General features: G+C 41.4%; 1 protein-coding gene across 3 annotated transcripts in view; it reads right to left on the bottom strand.

Annotated features, from left to right (window-relative positions):
• Positions 1–21,060, bottom strand: part of LOC131686709 (protein rhomboid) — a 224,227-nt gene that overhangs the window by 32,604 nt on the left and 170,563 nt on the right. The window contains exon 1 of one of the 3 annotated variants that reach the window (XM_058970629.1): positions 17,910–18,667. The exons of the other annotated variants lie outside the window; for them this stretch is intronic. The gene's annotated coding sequence lies outside the window, so the exon portion shown is untranslated. Of the gene's footprint in view, positions 1–17,909; positions 18,668–21,060 lie in introns of those variants that run through there. 3 annotated transcript variants of the gene reach the window in all.

The following is a 21,060-nucleotide window of genomic DNA, read 5'->3' as shown; positions in this document are numbered from 1 at the left end:
TGGCGAATGAGGTTATGTGCTTGTTTACCGTTCGAATTAGTATCGGTAGCGGGTGTTCTAGGCCAAACTTCTAACCTTGTAGTCACAGTTTCACCTCTCGACACTCCCGGTTGGCTGCAAGAGAGTGAAAATTTTCAGGTGAAGCGACAGAAAAAAGTGAGAAAGACTATAATGGAACAAAATAAAAACCAATAATAATAAAAATATTTTAAAATAAACATAAATTATTCCTCGTCTACTGCGGGATGTCTTGGGCTTTAGCGTTCTCGCCTGGACCGTCCATCCGTCCGTCCAGCTTCGACACCGGCAGACACAGTCGCGGGCTTTGTCCGCGTTTCACTCGTTCGCGGTGATGTTTTTGTTATAATTTTACAAATATGCCACCAAAGGCGCTGGTGATATCATTGTTCTCATTGGCACCTCACGTGCGCGGCCATTCGTTCCAGTCCATCCCAGGACCCGGGCACTATAAATTCCCACGCCTTCGAAACCAGAAACTACCTCTGGCAAGGCGAGACCCAACACACAAAACGCTGTGTGTGCTTTTATTGTTACACTTTATACACTCATCCCATTTGTTTTCCCTGCTTTCATCTGCGCGCGGGTCAAGCGACGGCGGCAGGCGTTTACGACATCATCACGATGCACTCTGCCGATGCCCCGTGTCTGTCTCGGAGGAGAAGCTGCCGCAGATCTTGGCAGGTCAGAGGCGACCACCCTCGCGGTGTGGTATTTACATTGTAATAAACCACCGCAGGTGGTTCAAATTGAGCTGTTCGTCAGTCGGTAATTGGCAGGAGGGAGCCACCGCAGCGTAGGAAGGTCTACTAACCGGCACGAGGGTCTTTGTGGTGAATCGCTTTTTTAGCACGATATGTGATGCGGTAAAACACACGAAGGACGACGTTCGACGATGCGACCTAAACGAGTTTGATCCAGCTCTATCCATTGACAGAAGAATTGTAGTTCAATGGACTCGAATTATTAGATTTTTTTTACAAAAAAAAAACTGTGGATCAAAAACCTGCTGGGCAAGGACCTTTACAAAGTACGGAAGATCCAACGCATTAGATGAAAAATGAATTCTTTGTTCTACCGATTATTCTCTCGCAGACGTTCATAGTCATATTTCTCTGCCGGTACACTACCGGTGCCCCGGTTTGTGCAAACTCATTCTGTAATTATATCGAATCCTCGATAGCGCCAACTTGAAGCAAGAATCTACATAGTCTTTCATCGTCAGCATCCTAGAAAGGAACTGACAGCATTTGGAAACTTTCTCACGATTATTTGTCCGGCCTCGAAGGCCCTAATGTATCCCGGTTCTAATTTTCACTAATTACTTCCTATGGTGCAGGAACGAGAGCAATTCGACTGCCCCGCCGATGCTGTTTCTTACATAGGAAATGGAGTAAACACAATGAAAATTACCCGCAATCAACCACTTGAAGGTGGTTTCTGCCGCCTTCCGCCGGTCGTCTAGTTTGCACCGACTTCTCCGTATTCGTATGATGGGTTGACCCTGCCGCCCGCTGCCTCATTCAATGCAAAATTGATTGCTCAGTTTCGAAACGCCCTTCATTAGCGCTTCTTTCTTCTGTGCGATTGATAATCGTTTTTCCAAAACTATAAAATAAACATCTTTTTTCGCTATTCAACAGCACTACTGTTCCCCGCAAGAATCTAAAGAGGGCCAAGTGGCGCCGATTAACCTATACTACATAGAAAAAGATGAAGTGAGCCTCCTTTCATCGGATGCTAATTTTCAGTAGCTGAGCTGAAATGAGATAAGCGCAGTACGAATCAGCGCCAACCGCATCTAAATGATCAGCGCCATTATTACCCTGGGTTCAGCGGGTGCGACTCTAAAGGCTCGAGTTGAGCCTCAATCACAACCAGCCGTGCAGGGGGGAACTATTAATTCATAGTTTCGGAACATCCAGCTCGCGAAGACGCGCTCTCAGTTCACACGAATTTGTTGTTTCGTGAATCGGCTACTTGAATAGCACTCAGAAATTATAATTACTATTTTTCGTTCGGGTCATTATCGAACTCGCCTTGAAGGCTTTTTTTAGATCTCTATTTAGCTTCAATTCTACCATCGATACAGTCGTTTTTTCTACACAGTACGAACGGACGCCCGACAACCTAATACCCCTCACAGGAGGCTAATCTCTATTAGGTCGAAATGAAGGCGAACAGTATCTACAGAAGAAAAACAAAACCGTAGAAACCTTCCCCTTCCTAGATCATCTGTAACAGATGAGTACGGGACGGTTGTAACCGATTGATGCACACCAGCATAGACAAAGCAAATAATAGAAAGCAGCTTTTCTCACGCACTGCATCTGAATTTGATTTCTGGAGGTAAGCTTTTGGTTAATTGAATCAATTAGTCGATTAGAGATGGTGAAAATCGGTTCGAGAAACTAGAGCGTGAGCCGCGGATGACTGGACCCCGGTTACTTCTGTCAACCGGCACGGTGTCAGTGACGAGGTTTCAGGTGAAGTGATTATGCTAGTTTATGGAACCGTGTCCGAGTCAATAAACCGAACCCCAAAGGTTCTAAAGATCTTCGAAATCGTACCGAACGCGAAACGAACCAAAGCAAACCAGAAACAGTCTGTGTGGGCGAAAACACCGACATCTCCCTGCCGCACGCGTACCCCCATCGGTGCACAAACTCCTTCGCCACCCCGCGATCGCAAACAAGCTCCATTCCCACTCGATATTTACATACAAATAATCAGACTATAAGGAGAACTCCACCGAGCTGCACAGAGAGTGCCGGAGGTTTTATTTGCTTTTCTCCTGACCGCACCCAGCTGCTCTTTCCCCGGTCGAGACCCACGTTACGATCGTCATCAACAACGTGCAGCGTGCTTCGAAGCCTTTTCTGGACCTCTCTTAAAAGTTCTCACACCGCGGGATGACGCGATTCCCTCTCTCTCTCTACACACCACAGGTTGGGTCCTAGCAGCGCGGTGTGTCGCACAGGAATGCGTGTACTCTCAATTCTTCCCGCTTCTTTGCATACTAATGTAATAATCGATGACCGGCGGCAGCTGACTCTACCCAGGATGGATGTGACAAACGCGCGGGGACTGTGCCGCTGGGAGGTAGGGGAACTACGCAACCCGCCGCCGAACACATCTCCGGAGCGGGTTCAAGATCGAGTGAACTGTCCAAAAACGCTGATTTTGAATTGTTTCAAAAACAATACACGAAGCAGAAGAACAACAGACGATGGATGGAACGGGTGTATAGATGCGGAGAATCGCGTTTAAAGAGCTTAATTTGTTCCAAACGTTATGGGAACGGAATTAGTTTTAATAACTCAATTCTGTGTAAGTAGGGAGGTACGCAGTTGTGCTGCTGGAGCCTGCTGGGAAATATTTTCTAATTTTAATGTCAATCATCATCTAGAGGTTTGTGGTCATTTTTGGAACGTCAAGTGTCACTTCGAGTATGCGACAAGAGGAAATATTACGGTACTTCCTGCGCCATGAGCTGTACGGGCAAAGTATGGGAATTAGGAAGGTTTTTTTTTCTTCTATTTTTTCGGTGAGGTTCAACGCCCGGTTGACAACGAGAACAAGTTACGTCTAAAATAGATTCCGCGTTGGTGTATCGTAATTTCTAACATTGGCACATCTACTTGACTGGTAATTTTTTTGGGGCACCATCGACGGCTAGCAGTTGTTCTTTTTTTTGGAAATGCAATAATATTTCAGTTCGCAGTGGCTCCCAGCGCTAATTTGACTCTCTCGCCTACCGTAATTACTTTGTCGGTTGGATTAGAGCGCTAAAAACGACTCACTAAACTATCAAATTTCCATCGACACCCCCATCGCCGGTTCTGACCAGAACCGGTCGGTGGCAACAATTTTAAATTCAAATATTTTATGTGAGTGCATGATTTGTATACTAAAATGTGATATGAAAGGAAGCAGGCAACAGTACAACAACCGCGGAACGATCGTATGAATCATTCATTCATTCATGCAACACCATTCTTTCTCTTCCACTTTGGGGCGGTGTTCGGTGCCGTACCGCTGTTCCATTCCATGTTTGCCCATTTGTTTGGATTCATAATTGTATTATCTGTGACATTTGATGCCATGAAGGAGTAAAACAACAGCATTCTGTCTTCGCTAGACGTTTGGCTGATCTTATAAGGCCCATCTTTTAACATGAGCTGCTAGAATTGAAGAACATCTATCAGAGTACCCAGCGAATAAAGTAAGTTACTTTAATCAGTTTTTCATTAATCAAAAATATACTGAAAAAACTGTGTTAGTATAGAAGAGCCCTTATTTATCCTATTCTTTATATTTATCCTGAATATCCAAGTTCTACCATCTATGACTTACGTACCGGGTTCGAGAATTGGGTACTCGATTTGAATTCCCATTTGGCTGAAAAACTTTTTGCAACTTGCAACTTATATTTAATCATAAATTCATGAATTCGTAAAATGAACGATTTACGAAAATCGTGACCAAGTTCCTGAAATTATGAATAATAAACCTCGAATTCATGAAACTATTTGAGTGTTCAAAAACCTAGTTCGACCCAAGAATATACATGGCGTTACATTCCAATGTTACCGGGGCATGTTTAGTTTCTGTTCTTATTCATGATTTGGAAATACACTGGTTTGTATAAACCATATCAGCTAAAAGAGCCGATATTAAAACAAAATTCTTGAATTCAGAAGCTTTATCGCGATTTTCATATTTTCTAATCATATTTCCGTGATAATTTATTCATGAGTTTAGTATCTGATTTTTTGCAGGGTATCGCGATTTACGATCATGATTTCAGAACTATAGTCATGAATTTCGTAATTTATATTCACGTTATCGTGATATTTTATTCACGAGTTTCGTACCGGATTTTACCAGCAGAGTAGTGTTATTTTCTGTTCGTGATTTCAGAATCTTAGTCACGATTTCCGTGATTTCTATTCATGTTATCGAAATATTTTAGTCACAAGTAGAGCGACTTGTGTTCATCAATTCAAGATCTTTGTCGCGATTTTAACGATTTTAGTCACGAGCAGTGTGATTTATGTTCATAATTTCAGGATATTAGTCACGTCATCGTGATATTTTATTCTTGAGCTCACTTTGGAATTTGATACGTGCAATAATTTTACTCATGTTCGTGATATCAGCAGTTTTCTCGTAATTTCTCCTCGGCTATTTTCTTATTACTATACGTGACAATATGAACTGGATCATAAAGGTGTGTCTGGCCCGCGATATATCTATATCACAAATACGATTTGCGGCTCTATAATGTGTTTGTGGTGCTCAGCGCAGCTTTCATTTTCTGTCCGGACTTCACAATGAACCATATCAAATGAATAACAACGTTCGAGGTTCTAATAGTTTTCTAATATCTGCTGCTCACACTTATTAGTAGTAGTTAGCAGCTGGGCATAACCATGTCAAATTTTATGAAAAAATTCAAATATTGTGAAATAGTTTACGTGAAATATTCGTGAACATGTATAGAGTTTGCATGAAATTTGAGAATGATCATGGATAAATGTAACAAGTTTCCAAAATATGTCGTGAATTGTTTCTAAGAATTATAAACCAGTTCACGTTTCCATGGATAAGATTTCATGATTTTGCAAACCATTTCACGAGCATGAGTTGTCACTAATATACTAGAAATCATCAATCAGCTCACGAATACAGTAATATTTCAAGGTTTTGTGAACTATTTCATGACTACAAATGGTCTTTCGTGACTAATTCGCACGTATACTTGAATATTATCCGATTTTGTGAACTATTTCACGAGCACGAATGATCAATCATGATTATAATGCTAAAAATCATAAACTAGTTCACGAATACATAAGAATTAATGACGGTCAGTCGTGAGTAATATATCATGAAACAGTTCACGAATGGATAAAGAATTTTTTTTTGATTATGTGAACTATTTGACGAGTACGAGTTGTGACTAATATACTAGGAATGAGCTATTTGACAAGCATGAATGATCAGTCGCGAATATTATACTAGGAATCATGAACTGTAGACTATTTCACGAGCACGAGTTGTGACTAATATACTAGTAATCATGAACCAACTCACCAATACATGCTTAATATATTATTGTTTTGCAAACTATTTCGTAGCTGCGAATGATCATTCGTGACTAATTCGCTAAGAATCATGAATCATTTTACGTAAATATGAATATTTTCCGATTTTGTGAACTACTTCACGAGCAGGAATGGTCAGCCATAACTATTATGCTAGAAATCATGAACTAGGTCATGAATACATAAGAATTATTGACGGTCAGGCCTGACTAATATAACATTAAACAGTTCACGAATGCATAAATCATATTTTTTGGATTTTGTGATCTATTTGACGAGCACGGATAGTGAATTGAGACTAATATATTAGGAATACGGAACAAAGTCACGATGATTTAAAGTGTTCATGAATAATATTCTGAATTTCATGAAATAATTCACGAGAAAATATTGTTTGATTTTGTGAACAATTTCACAACCACATAAACCAAATCATGTTAAAGATGCAATGAATCGTACAGTCGGACTCTGTATATTATTACTAAATCTATGAATAAAATCACGAGTTCATCATTAAGTTTACGTATAATATTCATAATTTGAGCGTAAAGCGCACAAAACTCAAAACTAAATTAGTTGTGGAATTTGCGATTGGATTTCGTCGCATCTGAATCCGACACAAACTTAGTGACAGGATTAATGCGATTTTAAACAATTTTCTCCTTAGTGAAGAAAAATGAATTTTTACCCAATTTATTTTAAGTGAGGAGAAATATAGCATAATGCATTGACTTGCTAAGCCAAACCAAATGTTTCAATTTCACTAGTTCTCATCAGCTGAAAAATGAACTCCTTTTCTTGCGGGACATCACACTTGACAAGGTGTTTGCTCAGGAACACAATTGGTGTCTCCGTTTTTGGATCTAGCGTTAATCCGGCGCTAGCTTAGTCCTGTCACTAAGTTAGTGTCGAATACTAACGAGACAAAGTCGAAACGCAAATTCCCTATCTAACTTTTAGCCTCTTTCACGCCAGTTTTGTTACTACACTGATTCTCAGGAACAAAATAATGATACTTATACCGATTCGAACGCTAACTATTGGTTGCAGGGCAAGTAACCAATAAAATAACAATTACTAATTAGCGGAAGAATTATCAGTTCCAATTGTTCCGCATTTTAAACTCTTTGCATTAAGGTTGTACAACAAAATGACTTAACTATTCATCATGTCATACTTTCCCCAGTGGTCAATTTCAGTATAGGGTGTGGGTGTGTGTGTGTGTTCTCACTCGCCTAAAACCGTAGGCCGTCTCTGTGTCGAAGTAACATTCAGTAATGTGCAACACCTTGCCAGGCTGGAGCAACCTTTTGGTTAATGAGCGTGAAAATCAGCACTCAGCCAGAGCAAGCCGCATACAAAAGCTCAACCAACTGCAACCGCGTATAATAGCGGTCGCACAGCTGCTTTTGCTGTTGCTGTTGCCACCAGTAGTGTGGAGAAGATCAGCCACTCGCACCGAGGTTTCTCCTGCATTTCTAATGAGGCTAAAGCCCGTTGCGCTCAAGTGATCTTAACACAAAATCGCGAGCACAGTGTGCAGGCGCGTGCATGCCAACCAGCCTGAATCAGAGCGAAACATGAAAACAGGTACGCGCGCAGTTGCCTTCACTGGTTATTAACAACACTGGCGCTTTTCCGTAGAAATTTGTACCGACGAAAAATCCACCACCCCGCCGGAAGGAATGGTAATGCGAAACCCTTCCGTGACGGAATGTGGCGGCGGCGATGGTGGCGGCAGCTCAAACGAGCCAACCAACGGCAATCCAAATCGAACTGTCAAGCTAAGGCGACACCTACCGGCAATGGTGCATTCGACAACAACAAAAAAACATAGAAATTGTCAACCCATCGTTAGACAATTTACGACTGGTCCTGGGGAGTAAGTTAATTTCTTACTTACCCCCTGTGTTTCCACGAGTCCAGATGTTTCCGCAAAAGAAATACAGCGGGATAGAAATTGAGGTTAAAACCAGTCATAAAACTAGAATCGGCTTTTCTGCTGTCAAAACAACAAACAATAGGAAAAAAGAGCCAAAGCGGATCGTCGCAGAAGTCTGGCAAAATTACTCTTCAATCGGTTCTTGTTTGTTTTTCCTACCGCTTTCTGCCTCTCGTCCTTCGTATGTTCTATTGTTTCTCCGCAGGACCCGTAACGACCAAACAGGCAATACTATAGCAAGAATAAAACTTTTATTGATATGTTGATTTCTTTTATTATCGATTCCCTCCCCTGGCCGTTTCGGTGTTTGCTATTCGGCTGTCGTCGCCATGAATTTTCTTTTCTCTTTTATAATCCATGAAATTACAATAATCACATCAGAAGGAAAAGTCCGACCCCTTGATTTGAGACGAAAGGATTTCTCAGCGCTTCTAAGTTGACAGTTCACTCCTGGCGACACAATAGAGCTCTGTCGGTTTCGGATCCACCGAACTCTATTTCCCCACCGCCAATTGGTGACAAGCCTTGTGAGAAACTGAGTGACAAGCGAGAATCTGAACACTCGCCACTGCGTCCTACCTAGTGCCTACCTCGTTTTCTTACGAAAAAAAAGCTGAAACAAAGGACGAATAAATATAACCGCAGGCGCTAAACCCGGCACCGTGCGCATTGGTCTTAACTGTCGATTCGGGCTACATAAAAAGACAATGTCCCCTCTCTTTTTGCAGTCACTTGTACGGCGGTCGGTTGCACTTTGGCCTCCTCGCGTCTCAAGCAAAGTGACAAATGTTCTGCAGTGCGTCCCACGTTCCGTTTTCCCATCCGCCTGCCGATAGTAGGTACTAAGAAATGCCAACTTCTGCAAAACGAAAAGATAAATAAAGGCTTCGCGCACCACACAAAAAAATAAATAATAAAAACCCTCGGTACGGTGATCTCTGGACTGCACCAGTATCCGTATTGCCTCTGTCGAACATTCGACCATATTTTTACTGGCTTGAGTGCGGTGTCTCGAAAAAGTCCGATATGGATATGCGTAGGCTTCTGGATAAACAAGTTCGATCATTTTCGGCGGAGTACGAAGCGCCAAACGAGCCGACGAGAAACGAGAAGATCCAGTATTGATCCAACTTTTCTCATCACTACCGAAAGTGTCAACGAGTACCGAGTGGTTTGTTTATCGAACAACCACGGTGCGATGACTGCCGTCTGACCCATTTGTGTGCAAATACAAACATACGTTCCACCAATTGAGAAAATCCCAAGTCCCACACCGTACGATGTAAACATTGCGTGCTTGTGTTACAATGTATGGCATAATTACTGAGCAAACTGTTTAATCTAAGCCAAATATTGACAGCTCATTTGATTTTTGTTCGTATTCAGATTGTCCCCGAAGAGGAATGTAGCAAACATTCCAAACTGTAACCTGCTGAAATGTGGAACAACAAAAGTGTTATTCTACTGTACCCGTGCTGGCCGCGGCGACCGGTCGGCGGTGGCGTCGGCGGCTGCTTCCACGACCGTCTCGTATTGACACATTGCGGAGCAACGTGAGAACTCCAATGCTCGCACACCCATCGATGTCTCGATCTGTATACGTATACCTAACGACAGTGTACTGTTTGTGCCTTTCGGCGTTCAGAATTGAGTCGGACCCGAAGATATGTGAATTAATTTAAATTAGTTTTCACACGTTGGACACTTGCGTTTAAAAGTTTTCCCGATGCGTCAGGGTAGTGCCTATACCGGACACACTGGCGGGTTAAAATTTGATGTCATAATTGAACTAGATGTTGGGATTTTTCCATAACCCACGGAATTGCTGTCAAAGATTAGTTAGTGGAAAACGCTGTAAATGTAACAGCCCTACAAGTACGGATTGCTGGACCACCGGCAGGTACAAGTAAACTCCATACACTTCGACTTTGCAGCGGTGTTTAGATTGCGCCTGGAAAATGATAACCCAATAGGGGCCCTTACACGCGCAATAAAAGTGTCATTACTAAGTAGTGTCATTACTGGAATTGTATGGGAATTCCATCATGACTCGCCTTACACGTTCATTAAAAGTGACATTACTGCTCAGTAATGACATTACTAACGCCTCGTGTACGGGGCCCTAATAGTTGCGACCGTGTTCCAATGGTACCTTATAATAAAATTCATACGATCTCCAAGGATTCTATCAACGTTTCATATGCGGATCCTTACATGCGCAATAAAAGTGTCATTACTAAGTAATGACATTACTGGAATTGCGTGAGAATTCCGTCATTACTCGCCCTATACGATCATTGAAAGTGACATTACTGCTCAGTAATAACATTACTAAGGCCTCGAGTAGGGACCCCTTACACCCCCCTCCCTCGCTCGGAATGATGATAGAGAGAAATATGAGAGGGAAAGAGAGTGAGTGGATGAGTAAATGGCACAGTTGGAACCCATCGCAATACAAGAGCTTCTTAAAATGCTCGCATAGCTGAAAATGAGAACCTCTCTTTGGTTACTTCCTCTTTCGTTAATTCTAGAGAAAATTTTCAATAGGACGTAAGTAACATTGAGAGCCTCTCTTTGTTTACTCTCTCTTTCGTTTATTACGACGTCACCACAACGCTTTGCACTAATTTTCCAGTACATATCGAAAGCCGACGGTTTTTACTAGAATATTATGCAAAGAGTAGAGTAGTAAATGTTTAAATGTCCGAGTAATGAACAGAAGAGAAAGACCCCAAAGATAATCTCTCATTGTTACTTACGTCCTATTGTAAATTTTCTCTAGAATTACTCGATCGCTTTCACGTTACCTCTTGAACTCTTTACAGAATTTGCTAGCCAAAAACGTTATCCTTCGATAGACACTGTGAAATTTTTGGTAAGTTTTGTAATAACGTCGTAGTAATCAAAAGAGAAAGAAAACAAAGAGCGACTATCATTTGCAGTAACGTTGAATTCAAATATTAAACAAAAATTTAAGAGTATAGCGTTCTTGTCGGCTTGATTTTAGACGTCGCGCTACAAACGCTAAACAAAATAAGGCTACGATAAACATAAGACATTCCAACCCATGGTAAGACAAAGATGCTTATGAAACAAACTACAATGCACACCGAGAGTTTTGAAAAATACACGGATGTGAATAGCACAGCACGCGCGAAAAAAAGTGCGGTTTTTGATACCAGTTTGGCGACGGTTAGTCGAGAGAGGCATACTTTGGAACACAGCTAAATTAATACATAAACGAAATGTGTCTAACAAAAATTGCGATTTTACAAATGCCCGAATTTTGCAAATACGCGGAGATTGTACACGATGATTCATCTTCTTCTTTTAAGAATGCAATAATAACTTCGCGCCAAGAAAAATTAAATTCAACTTGTTGGAGAATCTAATTGATACTGCAATTTATTAAAAAAAAATCTTTGAGCACAGTGTTGTTCCGCTTGAGTTATACCTAATCAAAAACTGTGAAAAGCAGCAGCTCAGACCACAATTTGTATTGACCGAGTGCTATACTTTCCTGTATTGGAAAACTGTCGGGGTAAATCATTTAGCTACGTTTTCACAATTATGTTGTGGTTTGTTACCAGATACTCATTTAAGCTTCGCCAAGACAAAAAGACTAACGATTGTCTTGTATTACATTCGTTAGACACTCAACTGTTATATTTTTGGAGAGGCTGGGGTTGATTAGGTGTCCACTGAATTACTCTCAAAGAAACTTCATCGCCACTTACTTTCTACAACTATTAATAATTATTTGCACAATTTATTGTCTGAAAACTAGCTACATGTGGCTTCCCCAGGCCTCTCCCATTCATGCTAAACCATATTACTGATGAAGAATTGGTTTCTGTCAAGAACTATTGACCAGCCAAGACCAAGCTATTTTTTCTAACTCGGGGTATGATTCGATTTTAAATTGATTTTGAGAAAGTATCTAGTAAATTAAGGAAAACAGGCACATTTTTCTTCGAATAATAACAATCTTGATAGGGATACTCACCCGGAAAACCTGATAAGGTGTGGGGGTCACTTGAAGAAACTTCTTCTCAGGTGTTACCAACGTTGTTCGTGTGTTAAGAAAGAATCTGATCAAACCAGTACCCTCCTACTTCACCGTTAAATTCAAAGCGTATATTCAGTACAGTACTCACAGTACTACAACATATACTGTGCGCCGTCGAATGTGTTACACCATCCCCGTATAGAAGATAACACAATCGAGATACGACTACACAACCTGGCCACGCATTATAATTGGCAGTGTAAAACACCACATGTCAAATTACGGAGAAGTGGAAGATACTTGGAGAAACTTCTTCCCAGATGCTACCGGCTGCGATCGTGTAGAGAGAAAGAATCGGACAAAACCAGTACCCTCTTGACTGAGGTCAATCTTATGCCGAACTTCAAACGGTTCCTACAGCCAGTTGCTACGGATCAGGCAATATCAAATACTCACTCAACAATTACCGCACACAATGCCTCCTACCAGCTCAACCAACAAAAAAGCAAACGCCGAACAAATCGGATACACAATAGCGACCCATAAGAACAAAAAACAATACGACCGTTAACACCAAAAAAAGTAGGAGCAATGACGACATCGACGTATACGATAGCGTGAGAGTACACGGGCTGGCTGACCCTCAAATTGCAATGGACATCGTAGCTAATGATTTCACCAGGTAGCAGCGCCAATGAGACCATATAGACTAATACTTGTCTATATGGTCTCATTGGCGCTGCTACCTGGTGAAATAACCTTAGTGTTTTGTATTTTTAAAGTTGTTTTTGTTGTTCTACTAGAGCTGCAGAGCTGGATTCTCGAGTAGGCTCCCCGTCAGAATCACTCACTACAATTCCAGATGAGACGGGAAGTGTTACCCACTAATACACTGCTTAAGGCCAATTGCAGCGGGCCGTGATTGTGATATTGAGTGAACGATGAAGAGGGTTTACGATCACGTGGAAATAAGCGTTTATTTATGCGCATTTTGAATCTTGGGCGCACTTGTGCGCGAATGATCCCGATTGCATGTTCGTCTTTGTGTATAATCGCAAAGGGCTCGGGTGTTTGTAAGTTAACGTATTCGATAGCGTGAGCGTTTGTATGTCGCGTGGACGTTTACATGTCGCGTGTGCTAGCGTGTATGTACCTTCGCATTTATAAATTCGATTTTATAACCGTACTTAATTTTCAGTGAACGGTTTAGATATTAGAAGAAAGTGAATTCACCAGTAGCACCAAAGTTCCCAGTCATGTCGATATGGAACGTATTGTACTGTGTAAATGAGCGTTATTTTTTCTGATTGGTTCAACTGGATCTAAGCTGCTACGACCGAGCATAAGGACTGCCGGATGTAATCGATTCATGTTCGCGCGAACGGTATGTTAATGCTTGAGATTTAAAAAATTTTATTCTGTATTCTGTGGTTGATCGACGGATATTATGCATTCTCATAAAAAATCAAGTCAATTCGTTGATTAGTTTTTTAGTTATCGTGCTCGCCAATTTGAAAAACGCTGTTTCCAGAAAAAAACGCTATTAAAGGGTGTCCCACATATAATTACATCACGAAAAAAACGCTATAGAAAATGACCCATTGGGTATATTCTCTTGAAAATTTGGGTAGAAGTATTTTAGTGTGTATTGTTTACACTATAGTTTTGCCGCCGTTAGTTTTTCGAAAATGGTTGCCGATAGATTTTAATCTGCGTGTATTATAGCAAATAAGCACGAGGAATGCAAGGCTGTTTAAGGCAAAAGAAGTTCAGCGTGGCCACCGAAATTGCTGTAGACTAGTTTTGACTACACGCAAAGGTATGGCGCTAAGAAGTTTTTCGGGGAATTCGGCAGCTGTCTAGGGCAACGAGCCGACTTTGGCTCTACTAGGGAGAATGCGGCACCATTTCTTTACTTTTTCGAGCTACAATCGCTGGAATACGTGTAATCTGGTATCAATATCTCTATCTCAAAACAAAAATTGCCCAAAATTGTTGAAATATTCGTGTTTGAGCGTAACGAAAACACGAAACGAGTGCCCCATTTCAGCCAATGCGGTGAACCGGATGAAAATAGGTTCATCACCTTATGCCACTTTCGCTACAGGATAGGCGCCACTTGATGTCACTCTAAAACCACCCGATAACCCCGAATGCCATGCTTTAAAAGATAGCACACATTTAGGTTGACGCGCTAAACAAATTCTACAGTCGCTCGTCACGCGATGCCCGGCAAGTGAACAAAACCCTTACCCAATTTTACCCAATGACACTCGCTCTAGGTAAACCGCGGAATTAGGCGTTTCATTCAACACCGGGGACATGGATTTCGATGCACTCTGACTATACCTACATGAATGACCTGCTGGCAAAAGCCACAAGAGCGCCAACAAACAGCGAGGTCTGCTATTTAAGAGGGCACCTAGAAGCGGAAATTCCTCCCACGTTATTTCACAATCGTTCCGCATCGTTGCACAGGCGAGACAATTATCTTTATTCGATATTTATTTCCGCTCCTGAACCGAACTCTAGCTGGGCGTACTTGGAAGTGCATGTATGCAGTTCCCACGTGAATTTCCCCCTATCTTCGGTGCACTCGCCGACTAGTGGTGTAAGCGACGTGTGAGCTTGAAGAATTAGAGGCACACTACACGGCCCGAACCAAAATAATGCGATGGTAGAAACCGTACACGTAATAACGCCACTATTGCGGCAAATTAGACTTCGAACAAAAAGACTCACAATTGGTCTTCGTAACGATGCGGCTACCGCCAATGTTGATTTGGCCATTTCGCCATAATTAACAAGCAATCAACATCAATGCCACGTGAAATAACAATTTGATTTCCCGTCGAACGCGCGGCACCGACGGCCCCGAGCTTACAAGGGGCTGAGAAATTGGTGCAATCTTCGGTTTCCCTCAAAATTGATTTAATACGATTGCCAAATTATGAAGGCTAGTTTCTCAGGCACAACAATGAACGTAAATTGCATACAAAAGAAACCGCTAAAGGCTAACCAAGTGAAGCATTCGATTTAGTACTGGCAAACAACGCGAAAAGATAAGATAATGCCGTCGGGAAAGCACCTACAACCCGCCAACGCAATTGGATTACCTGCGAGCACGAGTTATTGTAATTAGTCATGCGTAGCGCCCCGTCAACGAGTACGGAATAATTCTAGCGACACAGTAGTTGTTCAACTAAAAGCAACTTGGCTGATCCGCGACAACTACACTGAACGAGTTCATCAACCGAAGTCGCCAGCCAAGTATTACATCATCATTCGTTGTAAAGAAACGGATAAGGTGACGCACCCCTCAAACACAGACGACGGGCGCGATGACGTAGGAAGCGGAATTTCTCAACTCGCTGTCACGTTGCGTCGTGAATTTTTCAGTGGCCAGTTATAGAGTCAATCGTCCGATTGTCGACATGAATCAGCGCGACCTTGTCTATTTAGGTGTGCGCCATTGATACATTCCAATCGGTATTATCCAATCCAACACGTCGTCATCGATAAGCGGGTGTGCAGAAATGGTTCTCGTCTACATCCGCAATACAAGGTTGAAATTTCGTTTCGCTTTGTTTGGCAACCGCCATACATAGATTGAGCGTGATCAGCAGCATTAGCAATCGAATCCACAGATCAATGAATACCCTCAGGCTGGGAAACCCTCGTCTATCTACATCTTTCCTTCTCCAGCTAGAAGGTAATGAATGAGAGTAAAAGCAAATTGACGCCGGTTCTATCTTGTAGTGGAGCTTAAGGGCCGATCGCGCGTGAATCAACCCAGACCAGTGTAAACTGATTGAACGCAGGCGGAATGAATTAACCAATCATGGCACCTCCGAGCGGACTGATTCTGCACCTTTATAGGTACCAGTCAATCAGCACGCGGTCGCTCGCTAGACACGGTAGCGTCTCGTCGCGTCTCGCGCGTGTGCCACACGACCCGACGTGTTTAATCGTGAACCATGTGCGCGATATTCAACGGTCCTGTCTACTGTATAGGGTTTGTTCGTTACCACTGCTGCCACTGACAGCAGCTCGGAAACTGTGCGAATGATTATCAGCTCGGTTGTGTCCCTCTGGGTGGTATAGACAGTGTAGACGAATTTCTTTGTGCGAGGGCGGATGAGTGAGGCTGCAACCGAAGACAGCGGGAGAATGAATGCCTTTGCGTTTTTTTGGTGTCTAGTTCTCTGGTTTTATGAATGAAAATGAACTGGGAGTGAGTGTAAAATTGACGCACACAAGAAACCCTGCAAGGCGAGTACGGGGTTTCTAGACAAAAATAGTGTTCACAAACAAGAGAAAAGGGCACAGTGGGTTACGCTGTGCGATTTGCGGTTATTGTTAGTTTGTGGAGGCGTTGTTCAAAAGACGCCCAATTTGAATTATCAACAGCAATACCTTATATCATTCAATATAAAAGCCTTAATCGAAAACCTAGTCAGAAAGCAGATCGCGAAATTCATGGCAACACTCGAAACATAAAAAAATCAATCGAAAAATTTATAATATGTATATTATACACTATGCTAGACACCCAGTAGTTTGCGTCACGTTGATTCATTCATCAAATTGTTTTTCTTTTTGATGGAGAAGGAGACGCCACCCGGAGGTCTCCATGCAGACTGCGCCTAGTATAGAAAGATCTTTGCTCATTCATCCCTGTCGAAAATTGTGCAATGGTACAACACGGATCAAAGAGAGAGAAAGCAAGTAAAAATGACAAGTGCGTGGGAAAGGAACAAAATTGATTCAATTATTTATCCAGGTAACCTCTACACCGCCGCAACAAGCTAAAGTCAAAGTGGCACAATTGTGGTGGCGATGGAGGCAGTACCGATAGAGACGACGACTGTGGCGATGGCTAAATCGAGAACTAGACAACTTTTGACGGTTGAGGCATGCTCTTTCACGCCCTACCTCTCGCGTACGTCGCAAGATACTTAAGACACCTTTTTACGACTTCGGGAGCACCTACGCGTAAACCGGGGCACCACAAACTCTTCAAATCAAATCTCTGAAATGGAACACACGTATCTTTACGGGTGGTGACGTCGGACGGGCTAAAATTATTCTCCGGCAACGATCTGCATGACTGCGGGAGGTTTTCGACAGCTTTACCCCTTGTTTACATTAACAACTAAAAGTAAAAAAGTAAAATGCGAATGACCTTTATTTCAGGTTAGTGGAAACTTTCTAATCGCAATTTGAATTAAAAAATTCGCTAATGTTTTTAATTACTTAAACGTACGGTTCAGAGCTTAGGCGCTTCGCTTCACTTGATTGCCTTCTCCAACGTAGCCTACTGTACGACGAGACCGAGCCTAATTTGATTTGAGAAAAATATTTGAGCTGCTATGTAGCGTAGAAGCCGAAGGACTCTAGTTAATCTCGCGACCCGCTTCCTCCCCCATAAGTTACCGTGGAACCAAGGGAATAAATTGGGATTAGGAAAGAACAACCACCGATGGTGCCGATTTGGAATATAAATGTTCCTTCATCAACAGGAATGTGCGCCTGTTCCCTTTTGGTTGTAATTAATCAGCTTTGGGGAGGATTAGTAAGAATGATTGCCTAATGGATCAATCCGAAGAAAATACTGCTGCTATTGTTGAGTAAGGACATCGTTTATAACATGTTCACCATGAACGTTCTCGTCATTCCGGTTTGATTTATTTTATCTCACACAAATCCTAGATGTCACTCAAGCATATCTCCAATTTTTCGTAACATTTCAGAGCTTGCCTGCTGCCCTTCAATGCCTTCTTTCATGACCCATTACCGAATAAGTCTTATAAAGGAAATCCCAACTTACCCATTGCTATCGTATCCAGAAATGGGGAAAGAATAAAAATTCTCGTTTCCTCTAACTTGTTTCCCTTCCGGAACAGTTGCTATCCTCCACCGCACGAGAACTTTTCGCTGGTTTGCTTCCGCTTCGGTACGGCAGCTAAGGCAAATTGCTACTGCACTAAAAATCCTGTTTGTGGCCCCGTTTTTCTTCCTCTCACTTTTTACTTAGCAAAAAGGGAACACACTTGTTTTTCACTTCTTTCCTATTGACAAACGGCTTTTGCTAAGATTTTCTTCCTGCCGCTTTGCTAAACACTGGTCGCTTCTATATTCTTCGCACAGAACTCACTTTTCAGGGCACCGTGTCCCGATTTCGCCAAACGAAACCACACTCGTTATCACAAATATTCGATCAATTTTTGCTGTTACTTATTTACCTCGCTTTTGTAACAATAACCCTATTTCTCGTTATTTTTGCTACAAATTACACAATAACACGCTTTTTCCCTACTTTCCTCACCCGAACAATCGACTACCGGGTGGCCAAAGCTACTGGATGTTTAGTGCTCCGCAGAATTCGATAATTTCGTAGCACTGATGTGACCACTGTTGGTACCACGGTCTGTACCGGATCAGTGGTTTATAGCTCCGGAAGCAGATCAAACGAACACCCTGAACTTAACTGATGGAACGTACTGAGTTAAGGCAAAACAACCCACTCCCGACGATGTCTAACGAATGACTGGTCCGGTTTCACGCGTTGCACCGCACTAATATCAGCCGCCGCCGCACAGGAGTTTCGTATAGCACAAAAGTACCTTACTTTTTGAGGAAGTAGCGAAGCGGCCAGGCACGGCAGCAACAGCAGCAGCAGGCCGAAGCACCGCACAAAAGAAAAACACACAATTTGCCGGCATGTGCGGTCTCGATCGCTCTTTCACTAATGAAGAGAAAGAGCAGCAATACATTCGTGAGAGCGTTTCACATGACTGAAGGAGCGATTACACCAACACAGCGATATGAAAGAATTTCGACAGAACGCGACTTATGAGCTGGGTGTTTGCGCTCTTCCGTGCTCTCGATGCGGAAGGTATGCTCTCTGTTTATGCTTTTTTATACTACATGGAAGTCGCAATCGGCCAAGACAAATAGATGGAGACGGTAACGGTATATAGAAAACGTAAATAATACTAATATTGAATTTTTTCGACGAAATTTCTTTAAACAATTTATTTCAATTCAATTAAATTCGTGTTCACAGGGTTGAAACTTTACAGAACTATGACCCATTTAGTTGGAGTCTACACAGGACAAATAATATTTATTATTATTCAAGTTATTTGGAAACCATCTAAGTTTATTTTTGAGCTCACAAAATATTATTTCATGTTTTAGATTCGTGGTAATTCCGTGGTAGATATGTGGTCATTCCGAACGTTTATCGTTTTATTTTCGGTTGGTGCAAAAAGAAGTGTTGTAGGTATAGCAAGTAATGTCGAGATTAGTCTGAAATGACGTTAGAAAGTGTCTAGCCTTCCACAGTATGGCGTCGGATCCGTAATGGTCATAGAGATTCTATAACAGTTCCCCAGAAATCATTCTCCATTCTCTAAATTCTGAAATGAAGACTTTTTTGTCAATAGGTCTAATCTGCAAATGAGAGCCCTCTTTTTTCGCTTTCTCTTTCGCTTATTATTGCAAAACCATAAAGCTTTTTAAACATTTATCGGTATGTTTCGAAACACCAAGGTTTTTACTAGCTAATTACGCAAATAGTTGAAGGGAAATCAGTAAGGTTACCGAGTAATTCGCGGAAGAGAAAGTAAACAAAGAGAGGCTCTCTTTTGTAGATTGGACCTATTGAAAAAAAGTCTTAAAATTTGTTCCACATGTACACCCTAGAAAAAATCGTGTCTCCTGACCCTGACATATACGAGCATTAAAAATGACTTAGTTTTACGTTTGGTTTTAATTTTACATGACATTGAATTTCGTAAGCCATGTAATTTTACTCCACATATGGCGTTTGTTCTGAATGGCAGTAAATGTGATTTTTTGTCATAATCATGTTATGATTATGCATGTAAAGTATATGTTACATGTAAAATTGAATGGAACACGGTAATGTTTCGTCATTTCGTGAATTACAGTTTGTTAAATTGTGTCATGTTTGCAATTACGTCAATGATAAAATTCATATTTTTTGGTATACACGTTTATATTATTAAAAATGTGAAAATACAGCTATTGTTTAATGCTACCAGCAGCGCACTCTCCGAGGGTAGCAAAAAAGGAAAACATTCTGAATAAGATTATTGAATTTCATGTTGGTAATGTCTGGTCAACTTGATATACTTTCGAAAGCATTTTTATCTGAACTTTATAATTGACACAGTCTTCTCAACAAATTGATCTGTTAAAAGAAAAATAATTTTACTGAAGAACTAGTTCAAAGATGCAACATACATTTTTTCCAAAGGAAAAAAATGGTTGAACCAATTTGCGCCTGAGGGTATAAAACCTAACTTAGAAAAGTTGGATTTGAATCAATCACCATAATAGCCTATACTGTGCAGAAAAGACTTCCAAATAAGAAAGAATTTGAATTTTTTATTTCAGGTGAAAATTACGGGCTGAATCTCGCACGGAGTTTGAGTTGTCCGAGGCGAGCTGCTGCGCGAGATCGTTTAAAAATCCGCTAGTTCGATTTATTTTTGCGGTCTTCTGGTTGTGCAGTTGCAAAAAGAACTAGCCATCATTTGAATGCGTACAGTAATACTATCCGTAGAACTAAAGTTATTATTATTAGTCTGATAGAATTTCAATTGGCCGTGAAAATTGATTTTTTTTGTATATCTTCGTTATCTGGCATAAATGTTAAGAACTGGTAAGACTCGAGACTGTCTTCGACTATCTTTTCCGTGCATTCGGACTATTGTAAATATTCTAGGAGAATTGTATTGAGCATCGAAAGGTAAATATTAAGCCATATCTAGCACTGCGATAGAATCATCTATCTTTATAAAAATAGGTTTTTCGTGTTTCTTGACCTCAACAGTCTTACGCAAAAATAGTGTTGAACCCCAATATGCGCTAGGGAAAAGTTTGGCATGAAAGGGCTGAACGCTTACGGCAATGATGATTCAAATTCGTTTCATATTCCAATAAAGTCA

The sequence above is a fragment of the Topomyia yanbarensis genome, chromosome 3 (genome assembly GCF_030247195.1).
Source record: "Topomyia yanbarensis strain Yona2022 chromosome 3, ASM3024719v1, whole genome shotgun sequence".
Lineage (NCBI taxonomy): Eukaryota > Metazoa > Arthropoda > Insecta > Diptera > Culicidae > Topomyia > Topomyia yanbarensis.
This window is presented reverse-complemented; position numbering and strand designations above follow the sequence as displayed.